Source organism: Ursus maritimus, unplaced genomic scaffold (assembly GCF_017311325.1).
Source record: "Ursus maritimus isolate PB19 unplaced genomic scaffold, ASM1731132v1 scaffold_25, whole genome shotgun sequence".
NCBI lineage: Eukaryota > Metazoa > Chordata > Mammalia > Carnivora > Ursidae > Ursus > Ursus maritimus.
In genome coordinates this window covers 42,212,901-42,224,960 of record NW_024425008.1, presented here as the reverse complement: position 1 = coordinate 42,224,960, position 12,060 = coordinate 42,212,901, and positions in this window count along the sequence as shown.

Genomic DNA, 12,060 nt, shown 5'->3' with positions numbered 1-12,060 from the left:
TGAAGTTCTCGCGTTTATAGAGATGAGAATGGGCATTATAACCTTGAAGTTAATAAAAGCCCTTCCGGGGGGCAAAGAAAAGTCAGAGCCGAAGGACTGATTCCTGGTGATGTGCTGGTATAAGAGCAAGGAAGATTTACCTCCTGCTGGTATCGTATTCCGGGAGATGAACTGTTATTATCTTCCTCACAGATAAACAACAGTTTCACTATAACCATTATCACCCCCACTGCTCATCCTGCGTCTGCTGCCTGCTGGCTCGTCGTGGCATCCTTCGCTCGGGCAGAACACGTCTACTGTAGGCACACAAGGGGAAGGCGTGCTCTCTGCCCTCGGGGAGCTCCCGGCTGTTGGGTCAGACACCCACATACATAAACAACTCACTACCGTGCAATGTGGTCATTGCTGGAGCGGAGGAATATGGCACATGCTATGGGAGAACGGAGCAAGAAAGAAGTCACTCTTCTTGGGAGTGCAGAAAGGTGGGGCAGGGCCATGCAAACAGCCTGACCAGGGCCGCCGAGGGCTAAGTGAGCTGACGTGGTAGCAACAAGAGGAGAGAACACGGACACTGGGTTTATTACATGCCAGGAGCTCTTCCCAGGCATTTCCTATACTCGAACTCATGCAGTCCTCACAACCAATCTGTGAGCTAGGTATGATGATTCTCCTCACTTTGCTGATAAGGAAACTGAGACTCAGAGAGTCAGATAACTTGCCGAGGGACACACAACTCGTGAGTGGCAGAGTTGGGGTTTGAAACCAGGCAGTGAGGCCTCACAGTCGTGCTGTGCCCCGTGATGCTCTTCCGTGCTTCCCTTGAGAGCACACAGGACGTGTGGTGGTGGGTAGGTGTGCTGTTGTCAGATCCTGAACGTCCTTTAGTGCCTTGTGCCTTATCCTAGTATGAGGGAGCCTTTGTAAACAGACATGATCAGGGGCGCCTGGGCGGCTCAGTCAGTTAAATGTCTGCCTTTTGCTCAGGTCATGGTCCCGGGGTCCTGGGATTGAGTCCCGCATCGGGCTCCCTGCTCAGCGGGGAGTCTGCTTCTCCCTCTCCCTCTCCCTCTGTTGTTCTCGCTCTGTGTGTCAAATAAATAAATAAAATCTTTAAAAAATAAAAAAAATAAATAAACAGACATGATTAGGTAGATCTTTGCTTTAGAGGAATAAAGCACAGGCTGGATGAATTGGGGGAAGGAGAGGCAGAAAGGAGACAAGGGGGCATAAGAGACTATTGTAATACCGAGAGAGCAGCCAGAGGAGTGGCCATGGCAGCAGGGAGAGGTTCTCTCCATTAGTTCACCAGAGACGGTTTAGAGCTGAGTAGCAGGATGGCAGATACCTGGCATGTGCACCACCACCCGAAGCAAAACTGGTAACTGAGCACAGTACTTTTTCTTGGTGAGGTCAGATGCTGCCTCAGAATCCTTCTTAACACAGTGCTCTCCGCATAGTAATAGCAACTACTAATTGATCAGAGTCAGGACATTAGATGAAACCTATTTGCTGTCCCTTGCTGTGACAGACATTTCAGGCATGAACTCCACTAGGACTCAATAGCAGATGGAATGCCTGAATGAGGGAAAGAGGATGGTCACAGATAACCTGGAGGCTTCTGACGGGTGCCTGACCAGAACGTGAGGCTGTTGATTCTGATAGAGAACAAAGGAGAAACAGGCTGGAAGGGGAAACCATGACCTTTGTTTTGCAGGTACTCAGATCTCAAATTCAACAGGACATTCACGTGTGAAGCTTGAGGTGGAGTCTGAGCTCAGGAGAGACTAAACTGAAACTCTGATTAGAAGGAGTATCACCGAGGTGTGGAAAGTGAACATCGTCTCCCAAAATGGGTAGAATAGAGGAGGGCTAAGGATGAAACCCTGGGAACGCCAGTCCCTCAGCACTGTAAGGAGAAAGAAGAGAGCACTGTCTGATAGGGAGAGAGCATTAGCAGACGGAGGTAGGCAGGGGTGTTAGACCCTGTGGAGAGGTGAAGAGCAATGATGAAGGTTGCAACGAGGATTCGGTAATGGGGAGATCCTTGTCGCCAATCTTGAAAGAGCATTTTCTACAGTATGGGGTGGGCGGGAACCAACTTACATGGTTTGGTTTCTGAAAAGAAGGTGAGGAATATAAAACTATTCTGTCAAGGGTTTGGAGGCAGGGTTAAGGGAGTAGACCAGAGGGCGTTGCTGATGGGCAGGAAGGATCAGGTGAACAGGAAGAGATCAAAGTTGGAGAGGGGAGGCAGCAGGTACACACGAAGCAAGAAGAGATGAATTAAGAACAAGGAGGAGGGGGCGCCTGGGTGGCACACAGTTAAGCGTCTCCCTTCGGCTCAGGGCGTGATCCCGGCGTTATGGGATCGAGCCCCACATCAGGCTCCTCCCCTGGGAGCCTGCTTCTTCCTCTCCCACTCCCCCTGCTTGTGTTCCCGCTGTCGCTGGCTGTCTCTATCTCTGTCAAATAAATAAATAAAATCTTAAAAAAAAAAAAAAAAAGAACAAGGAGGAGTCCTTGGGAAGAACTGACACTTACCGCAGAGTGTAATTTTATGTTTATTGGTGTAATTCATACCACAAGTCCAAAGTTCTTTTCTGGTCACTATTTTATCCCCAGTAACCACGTTTATTGGTGTAATTCATACCACGAGTCCAAGGTTCTTTTTGGTCACTATTTTATCCCCAGTGACCACGTTTATTGGTGTAATTCATACCACGAGTCCAAGGTTCTTTGTTGGTCACTATTTTATCCCCAGTGACCAGTAAAACACCAGGCACTGAATAAATACACAGTGAATAAAGTGAATGAATGGCTGAATGACATCACTTCTTCTTAGTCGTGAAGGAGGGAGTCACCAGGGTTAATGTTCTTGGTGGTAGGGGATGGAGAAAATCATTTTTAGCTGGTGATAAGTGAATTTGTATAAAAAAGCTCCACCAGAATTTTCACTCTTATAGGCAAAGAAAGAGGGAAGGCAATAGTCATCATTTCCCTTAGAAATACACACTAAAAGTCGTATGAGGATTTCTGAAGGTCAATAATTAGTGATGGAGGTGGTACTTCCTTTATAATTTCCTCCTCTTTCAAGAACTAACACCCACGATAAATACTAAGTAAGCACCTCTGTCTTCTAGCATTTATCTGGTCGACCGAAGCTTTTTAGAATATATACACTTTAGAGGTGCACTACTTTTTAAAACCTCCGTGTGATCAGGTCTGGGCAAAAAGTGTTCCTTCCACTTGTGTCTTTTCTTTCCCCTTGAGATTAAAACAATTTTTTTAATGTTTTCCCTCTGCCGTAGCCTGTGAGGAAACAAAATTACATAGCTGTTTGCCAAACACACAATAGTGGCAGCAACATTATCATATTTGTGCCTCTTTATAATTAAGATGAGATTGATATGAAGACAGATTTTTATTCCTTTCATGATATTATAAATTCTATGTCACTCCTGTGCTCTTTCTCATCTGCTTATCTGCTCTTTCTGAAGCGTAGGCACTTTCACACATCAGTAATTCCCAGGCTACTGAGTTTTTTAGACAGCTCTCTCTAACTGCGTCACTCCCCGTTCCTCACCACCTCTTTATATGTCAAATGTCAGCGGACTCTGAGGCAGGAATCAGGTGCACCGCAAGGACACAAAAAAGGCCCGAGGGCCTCAGATTTCCCACTTCAAGAAGGGATGGAACCCCTGTTCTTTATGGGGATTGTATGGTTGAGTGCTAAGTCCTTTATGCTCTTGAAACAGGCATGAAATTCTTAGAGGAAAAAGCTGCGTAAGGGAAACTCAGCCAAGTTTTGACTCATAGATCAGTTGGCCTTGCAGAGGCCTCCAGCTTCAGCCCCCCCAAAGCCAAAGAAGAAGCAGAGTCCAAAGAAATGGGTCCCATGACCCTTGTTCCCTAAAGCTGATATCCTGTAGAGCAGATGCGTTCATGTTTTGAGTTAGGTCTCTTTGGCTGCTTTTTAAAGGAGGGTGCTGGCAGTTCCCCATATTATCACAGTAGAAATCAAATCATGTGCTTCTGTGTTTGGACATCAGGGCACCTCCTATTCCTGGCTCAGTGGGTTTAGAGTCGTTTATTATGTGCCCAAGCAAAAGAGCCTCTGTGGGGAAAGCCCTTCCTTTCCTGCTGCTACAGGTAAGCATGTCCACACATTTAGAAATAGGGCGTTCTCACAACTGTAGTGCATGTGGGGAAATCATAGATGGAACTCAAGCCAAGAAGCAGTTTATTGGCTGAGTTGGCAGTAGAGGCTCTCACCACCCAGAAGACTAGCTTCAGACAACTATGGAGTCTTGAATCTGGGTGTAGCCCCTCGGGTAGATCAAAGCTCCAGTCTCAATTTGAAGTCAGAGGGAGCGTCTGCCATGGAATGGAAGCAGGGGATGGTGTGGTTTTAGTCAAAGCCATAAGGACCTGCAGTGTAGTCCTCTGAACATAGGGCCTGGTAGGGGACAAAGGGGGCACTCAAGAGTGGGATTGGGGTCAAGAAATCCAGGTCCCGCAAAAATTGACAAGGCAGGAAACAACAAGTGTTGGAGAGGATGTGGAGAAAGGGGATCCCTCTTACATTGTTGGTGGGAATGCAAGTTGGTACAGCCACTTTGGAAAACAGTGTGGAGGTCCCTTAAAAAGTTAAAAATTGAACTACCCTATGACCCAGCAATTGCACTACTGGATATTTACCCCAAAGATACAGACGTGAAGAGAAGGGACATATGCAACCCAATGTTCAGAGCAGCATTGTCCACAATAGCCAAACTGTGGAAGGAGCCCAGATGCCCTTCAACAGATGACTGGATTAAGAAGATGTGGTCCATATATACGATGGAATATTACTCAGCCATCAAAAAGAACGATTTCACAACATTTGCAGCAACATGGATGGGACTGGAGGAGAGAATGCTAAGTGAAATAACTCAAGCAGAGAAAGACAATTATCATATGGTTTCACTCATTTATGGAACATAAGAAGTAGGAAGATCGGTAGGAGAAGAAAGGGAAGAATGAAGGGGGGGTAAACAGAAGGGGGAATGAACCGTGAGAGACTGTGGACTCTGGGAAACAAACCGAGGGCTTCAGAGGGGAGGGGGGTGGGGGAATGGGATAGACCGGTGATGGGTAGTAAGGAGGGCACGTATTGCATGGAGCACTGGGTGTTATACGCAAGTAATGAATCATGGAACTTTACATCAGAAACCAGGGATGTACCGTATGGTGACTAACATAACATAATAAAAAATTATTATTAAAGAAAAAGGTGAGGAAAAAAAAAGAAATCCAGGTCACATATCATAAAGAGCCTTCCATTTAGCCTTTTGCGCTATCTGCAAATGAGGTTATGAATTGAGACATGAAGTTGTACTTTCAGAAGGGAAAAAAGACAATGTTCATTATATCATTTTAATTTTAAAAGCACAAACATTAAAATAGGCTACAATTTGAAAATCTTGGTTAACCACGTGCACATTTTTTTAGTACACCAAGAGGCTCAAAAATGGGACTGATCTGCCTCCCCTCTGCTTTCCGGCTAGCAAAGGGGCTTTTAGTAAGTGTGGACTGAATAACTAGGAGCCATATATTCTGAATAATACAGACTTATGGAGAGTTTACCAAGAGAAACCGTTCTATACCCTTTTCCTGGCAGTCAAACATCCCCTGTCTGCCCCCAGGAGTGTGTTGACCACAGGCAGCTTCTCCCGCCCGTGCTGGGGCTGCCAGAATGACAGTGGTGGGGTCCACACGGATCCCAGCAGCATGAGACTCAGCTTCCTCCCAATGCCGGGGGCTCCTTGAGTGGCTCCACTGATCTACTGAGCACCTTGGGCGGTGGGGAGACCAAGATGTTTATGGTATATCTGGAAGAGGGCACATGAAAGAAATAATAATAGTGCTGGTTTCTTCCTCTGTGTGGGGAGAAACACATCTCATGAGGATTGAGAGTTCATGTTTCACCACAGAGCTGAGCTCTCACTATCCCCAAGGCCTTTGGGATGAAAGACAATAGGAGCGCCCATTTCTCCCTTGGTTGTTCACACATCATCAGTCACTGACGCTGCACCGTCAGCCTTTCATCTAGAAATACGCTGAGGTTAATGAGCTTGGCGTGTCAATATAATCAGCCACAGAGCTTTGGTACAAAGCATTCAGTTAAACGGTGTAAGGCCCAGGACACCAAGAATGGTAGACAAACAAGCAGTGATATCTTGGGGGGTGAGAGGAACAATAATCCTCCTTTAATTCAAACCAACAAGTTTTATCTAGACGTATGTGAGCACTGTGCAAGGTCCCAGGAGGAGAAAGAATTTGCTGCTTGTCCTCAGAGACTTGGGCGACAGCTTGGTGTCTTTCAGACTTCAGGCTTTGGAGTCATGTGAAGGTGCTTGACAGAGAAATTGTCACATACAGGACCTGAGTAAAGTGGTTCCTTTTCTTTTATGCCAGAAGCTTTGCTGTGGCCTGCCGTCCCAAGGACTGGCCGCCTGTTCCTGAGTCCCAGTTCCTGGCTGTGTCTCTGCAGTGTGCTGCCAGAGCCTGCAGAAGCCAGGCACCTTCTTGGCCCTTTGCTCAGTCTGCTCCTCATACCTCAACACTCTGTGTTCCTTCTGCTCACCAGCTTGCTTGTCTGTGGCCAAAGCCTCCTAGATGCTCCCTGCCTTGATTTCTCAGTTCTGTCCCTGGTCTGTCCTGTCCTGGTACCACTTGGCCTATCCTAATACATCCAGGCTAGATGAATTTTACTACTGAAATAACCTCGGATATCTCCAGCTCCAGACAAATCAAGTCTTCTTAAATCTTACCTTTGATCATGTCATACCTGCTTTGAAACCATTAATGACTCCCATGGCCTCTAAATTCAGATAAAACCTCAGCCTGATGGGAGATGGGGTAACTGGGTGATAGACTGTAAGGAGGACATGTTATGTCATTACCCCAGTGAATGCACTGGGTGTTATAAAAGACTGATGAATCACTGAACTCTACTTCTTAAACTAATAATACACTCAATGTTAATTAATTGAATTTAAATAAAAAATAAAATGTAAACAAACAAACAAATAAAAAACCTCAGTCTGAGGGTCTCAGCTTGGCATGATCTAGCCCACCCCACCTTTTTAGTTTCATCTTTCTTTCCACCAGTGTATAACATACCAGCCTTAGTCCACTTCGTGGACTCATTGCATTCCTTGCATATGTCCTGGCCTTTCCTTCTTGTGTACTTTGCTTTTGCTGAACTTTGATGGGATTTCAGCATAGGAAGACAAAGGGAGATAGAGAAAGATGACTGAAGGGAACAACATAACCAAAGACATATACAGGGGTGGGAGAGTGGAGACCAGAGAGGAGACAAGTCTGGTTACTGGATACTGGGCACTTACAGTCCCAGGCTCATAGCTCTTAGAGAGGAAACTAAATGGATCATCTGGTCCACCCCTGGCTTCAGGCTGGGAAAACATTTTTGTTTCCATTCTTTATAGTAGGCCATTAAGGCCCAGAAAGGTTAAGTGACATAAATGGGGGTAGGGCAAGAAATGTTTAGACAGACAAAGTGGGGTCATCCTATAGAGCCTTTAATGCCAGGTTAGGGCTTATAGTAAATTCTGTCAATGATGGGGACTACTGAAAGCTTTCACTGGGGTAATGACAAAATTATAACTGTGTGGGGCAGTGTTTTCAAACTGTGGGATATGACCCGTTAGTGGGTCACAAAGTCAATCTCTTGGGTCATAAATTTTAAAAATGTCAGACTGCAGTATTGCTTTGCAAATTTTGCATGTGTGTAGTGGGTTGTGAAGTAAAATATATTTCTTATTGTGTATCGTGGCCAAGAAAGTTTGAAAGCTGCTGTTTTAGGAAGATTTATCTGGTGGCAAATCATAGGCTCAATTATGGGTACAGGGAGGAGCCTGGAGTCTGGGAAACTAGTTGGGATGCTCGATCTAAATAGGAAGGGAAAGGAGGGGAAAACATGAAAGGTTTTGTGGGATAAGAGTCTCCAGATGTGGGACTAGGATTGTAGGGGCTCAAAGGGCTTGTGGGGGATCAAAGGGAGGGAAAAACCAGTCAGGGTTGACTGAAAGTCATATTCAGGTGCTTGGGAAAATGCTGGTGCCCACAGACAAGGTGCAGAAATGGGGTGAGGGGACTGGTTTGAGGACGAACACAAAAGATAGATGGAAAGACACACAACCACTGTCAGCTACTGGATCAGTCCCAGCAGGAGAAAGAATCCACCGAGACCGTTCCAGTGCAAAGACCTGAAGGAGAAGAGGACTTCCAGGGCTGTTGGTCGGCTTAAAGGAACCGACTTGCATGATGAGGAGCCCAGAGACTAACCACAGCAGGAAGCTCTTCCTGTCAGATTCTTCTGGCACCCAAGCTTGCAGGGCACCACCTCCCCACTCTTTTACTCTCCCACCCCTGAGATGAGTCTATGACTGTAGTTTGGTTTGTCACTACCATTACTCCTCCTATTGCTATTATTTCTACCCTCACCATCACCACAGACAAACATCTATTGAACCCTCATCTTGTGCCAAGGGCTTTACCTGTGTGGTTTCATTTAATCATATTTACCTCATGAATTGGTCCTATCGTTATGCCAACATTACAGATAAAGAAGTGGAAACTTGGGGACACTTAAAAACCAAGTTCGCACAATTAATAAGTGGCAAAGCTGTAATATGAAGCCAGGCAGTCTGATTTCTTGACCATTCTTCATCACTGCAGTGTACTGCTAATTACTGAGAAATAGAAGATAAGGAAGGTAGCAAATGACGGGTAGTTACCCACAACGAAACTTAGAGTAAGTTGCTGTTGATGTCATACTTTGGTACAAGTGGGACTAGGCATCTCGTGTTCCTACATCCCTAATTCCTTCTTAGAAGCTCTGGTGGGACTTGTTGGTCTAGGTTTTATCTAGAAAATCATCCTCCTACGCATCCACTGCCTCAGGGTTGGATGCTAGAGTCATCATCTTCAATTTTAGACAGGGGCAGGATTGGGTTGCCCTCATGGCCTGATTGTGGGCTGTGCAGCCTCTTCCAGAAACTTCTCAGATTTTACTCAGGTTAGGGCTTCTTGGTTGCCCTTTGGCCATTCTGCTCTGCAGTTGTTTGAAACTACCTCAGGTCGTGAGCCCAGGGATTCTTCTCAGGGCTCGGGCCCCCGTGCCAACTAGAGTTGCCTTCCTTTGCATGACCAGGTCCCATCTCTGTGCAATGTGCCCGTAGTGTGTGTTACCCAACCTAAGATTAAGGTTGACCCTGCCTTCAGTCCAATTTCAGACAGTCCAAGTAACTTTCTGGACCTCACTTTTCTAGCAGCTGAGTGGCCCCAGCCAGGATCCTAGGACCTGTTCGCCTTCCACCTGTACCTCCAAGAGCCCCCAGCTGACTGCCCTCCTATACATTCACTGGGTATGGACCTCTCACTAGGTCATTTTCTCAGGTTGGAAGGACCTGACATCCTACTCAGCTGATGGATGTGAGTCCTGTGAGGATTAAGCAAGGCTTCCAGCTCACACCCACAGCCCCGTGTTCTCTCTAAGCCGGCTTCAGATGACTCACTGCCCTCACGCCCACGCCTTCCTATTTACTTCAGGAAATGGTTTTTGAAAATTGTTCTTTTTTAACTATAGAAAAGTAATGTTTACCCACAGGGAGCAAGAATGATAATCCCCAATGCTGTTAATAATACACACACACACACACATACACACACACACGCACACACTCAGAAAAGGAGCTTTCTAAAACCAGATTTACAAAGGAAGAGCACAGGTGGGGTTCTCCTGGTGAAGGTGGTGGAGTGTTAACTACTCTGTTTCTTGCTTCCACAAATAGAGAAAGTGCTTCCAAGTGGATAGGAAAAAAAACAAGGCAGTCCAGAAGAATGTAGCCTGAAGTAAATTGCATGTCAGGAAGGAAAAAAATCTTGCTACTTTAAGGGCCAACTCTCTATGCCCAAATTATGTCCTAGAATGTGGGTTGCAAACATTTTATTTGTATAATTTATTCAGACAAATCTTATATGAACTGTAATTTTAAAATATTTATAAAATAGTTTATTTGTATACATTTTTTAAATTTATTTTTTGTATACATCTTTTAAAACATTTCACTTTATTTTTTTAAGTAGGCTCCAACCCAACGTGGGGCTCGAACTGACGACCCTGAGACCAAAAGTCACATGCTCTACTGACTGAGCCACCCAGGCACCCCTATTTGTATACATTTTAAGTTAAAATTTATTTAGCATTCACTTATAAAATTAATATATGAGGGAACATTACTGTTTCGATGAATACCAAAATTTAAAATAATAAATGTAGGTATAACCATTGCAATCTTGATAGTAGGCTTGCCATTTAATTTATTTCTCTATATCATTTTAGTTGCAAAGAGTAAATAAATACATACATATTTTTTAAATCAGCTTGCCTTGTGATCTTTTGTATAAACAGACCCAGAAGGTTGAGAAAGTAATACCAAAACAGATTTAAATATTTAAATCAAATCAACACTGTTCAATTTCTTGTCCTAGATATGAAAGTCAGATGTGAAATACTCAACACTTTTTATAAGCAGTAGAGCCATGTAGCAGAATATGCATTCACTTTCAAAAGCCCACTGAGGCCTAACAGGGACCAAATAGATGATTCTTTTTTTTTTTTTTTAAAGATTTTATTTATTTATTCGACAGAGATAGAGACAGCCAGCGAGAGAGGGAACACAAGCAGGGGGAGTGGGAGAGGAAGAAGCAGGCTCATAGCGGAGGAGCCTGATATGGGGCTCGATCCCACAACGCCGGGATCACGCCCTGAGCCGAAGGCAGACGCTTAACCGCTGTGCCACCCAGGCGCCCCCAAATAGATGATTCTGAGCTTCGTGTGACAGTTGACTGAGCACTGAATTCTTGGAACAGACATGAAAGGCCAGTGCACACCCATAACCTTCCTAATCAGTGGCCTATGACTAACTAGTCTATGGTAATAGAGTCAGATTAGTGATGGGTGGCAGGGTGGCAAGGGCTCGTGACTTGAAAGGGGCACGAGAGAACTTTCTGGAATGCTGGACATTGTGTAAACCTTGACATGGGTAGTGGTCGTAGGGAGTACCTATGTGTGAAAATTCATGAGCTTAAGAATTGTGCATTTTACTGTAGGTTAAATTATACTTCAAATCTCTGGTAGCCAAAAGAGAGAGGAAAGGAGGGAGGACCTGAATGGCTCAAAAATCTGTCAGCAGAAATTGATGTGCCAGTATTTCTATTGTGCTATGTGCTATAATTTGGTAACTAGCTAACACATGTTTTTTTTGTTTTTTGTTTTTAAAGATTTTATTTATTTATTTGACAGAGAGACAGCCAGTGAGAGAGGGAACACAGCAGGGGGAGTGTGAGAGGAAGAAGCAGGCTCCCAGCGGAGGAGCCTGACGTGGGGCTCGATCCCAGAACGCCAGGATCACGCCCTGAGCCGAAGGCAGACGCCTAACGACTGCGCCACCCAGGCGCCCCTTTCTGTTTTATTTTTTAAGTAGTCTCCACATCCAGTGTGGGGCTTGAACTTACAACTTTGAGATCAAGAGTTGCATGCTCTACCTACTGAGTAGTCCAGGTGCCCTGCGTATGTTTGTGTGTTTGTTTTTCACCTTTTTTTTTTTAAGATTCATTTATTTATTTGAGAGAGAGAGAGAGAGCATGCGTGTGCAAGCAGGGGGAGAGGCAGAGAGAGGGAGTGAGAGAATCCCAAGCAGACTCCCTACTGAGCACAGAGCCAGAAGCAGGGCTCGATCTCATGACCCTGACATCATGACCTGAGCCAAAATCAAGAGTCGGTGTTTAACCGACTGAGCCACCCTGGCGCCCCTGTTTGTGTTTTTAATTATAGTTTTTAAAAATAGTTTAAAGTGTATTTTATAAATGAAATCCATGTATACAGTTAACCTTTGAACAACACAGTGGTTACAGTCACTGACCCCCTGTGCAGTCGAATTTCTGCCTATAACTTTTGACTCCTAAAAACTTAACTACTAATATCCTACTGTT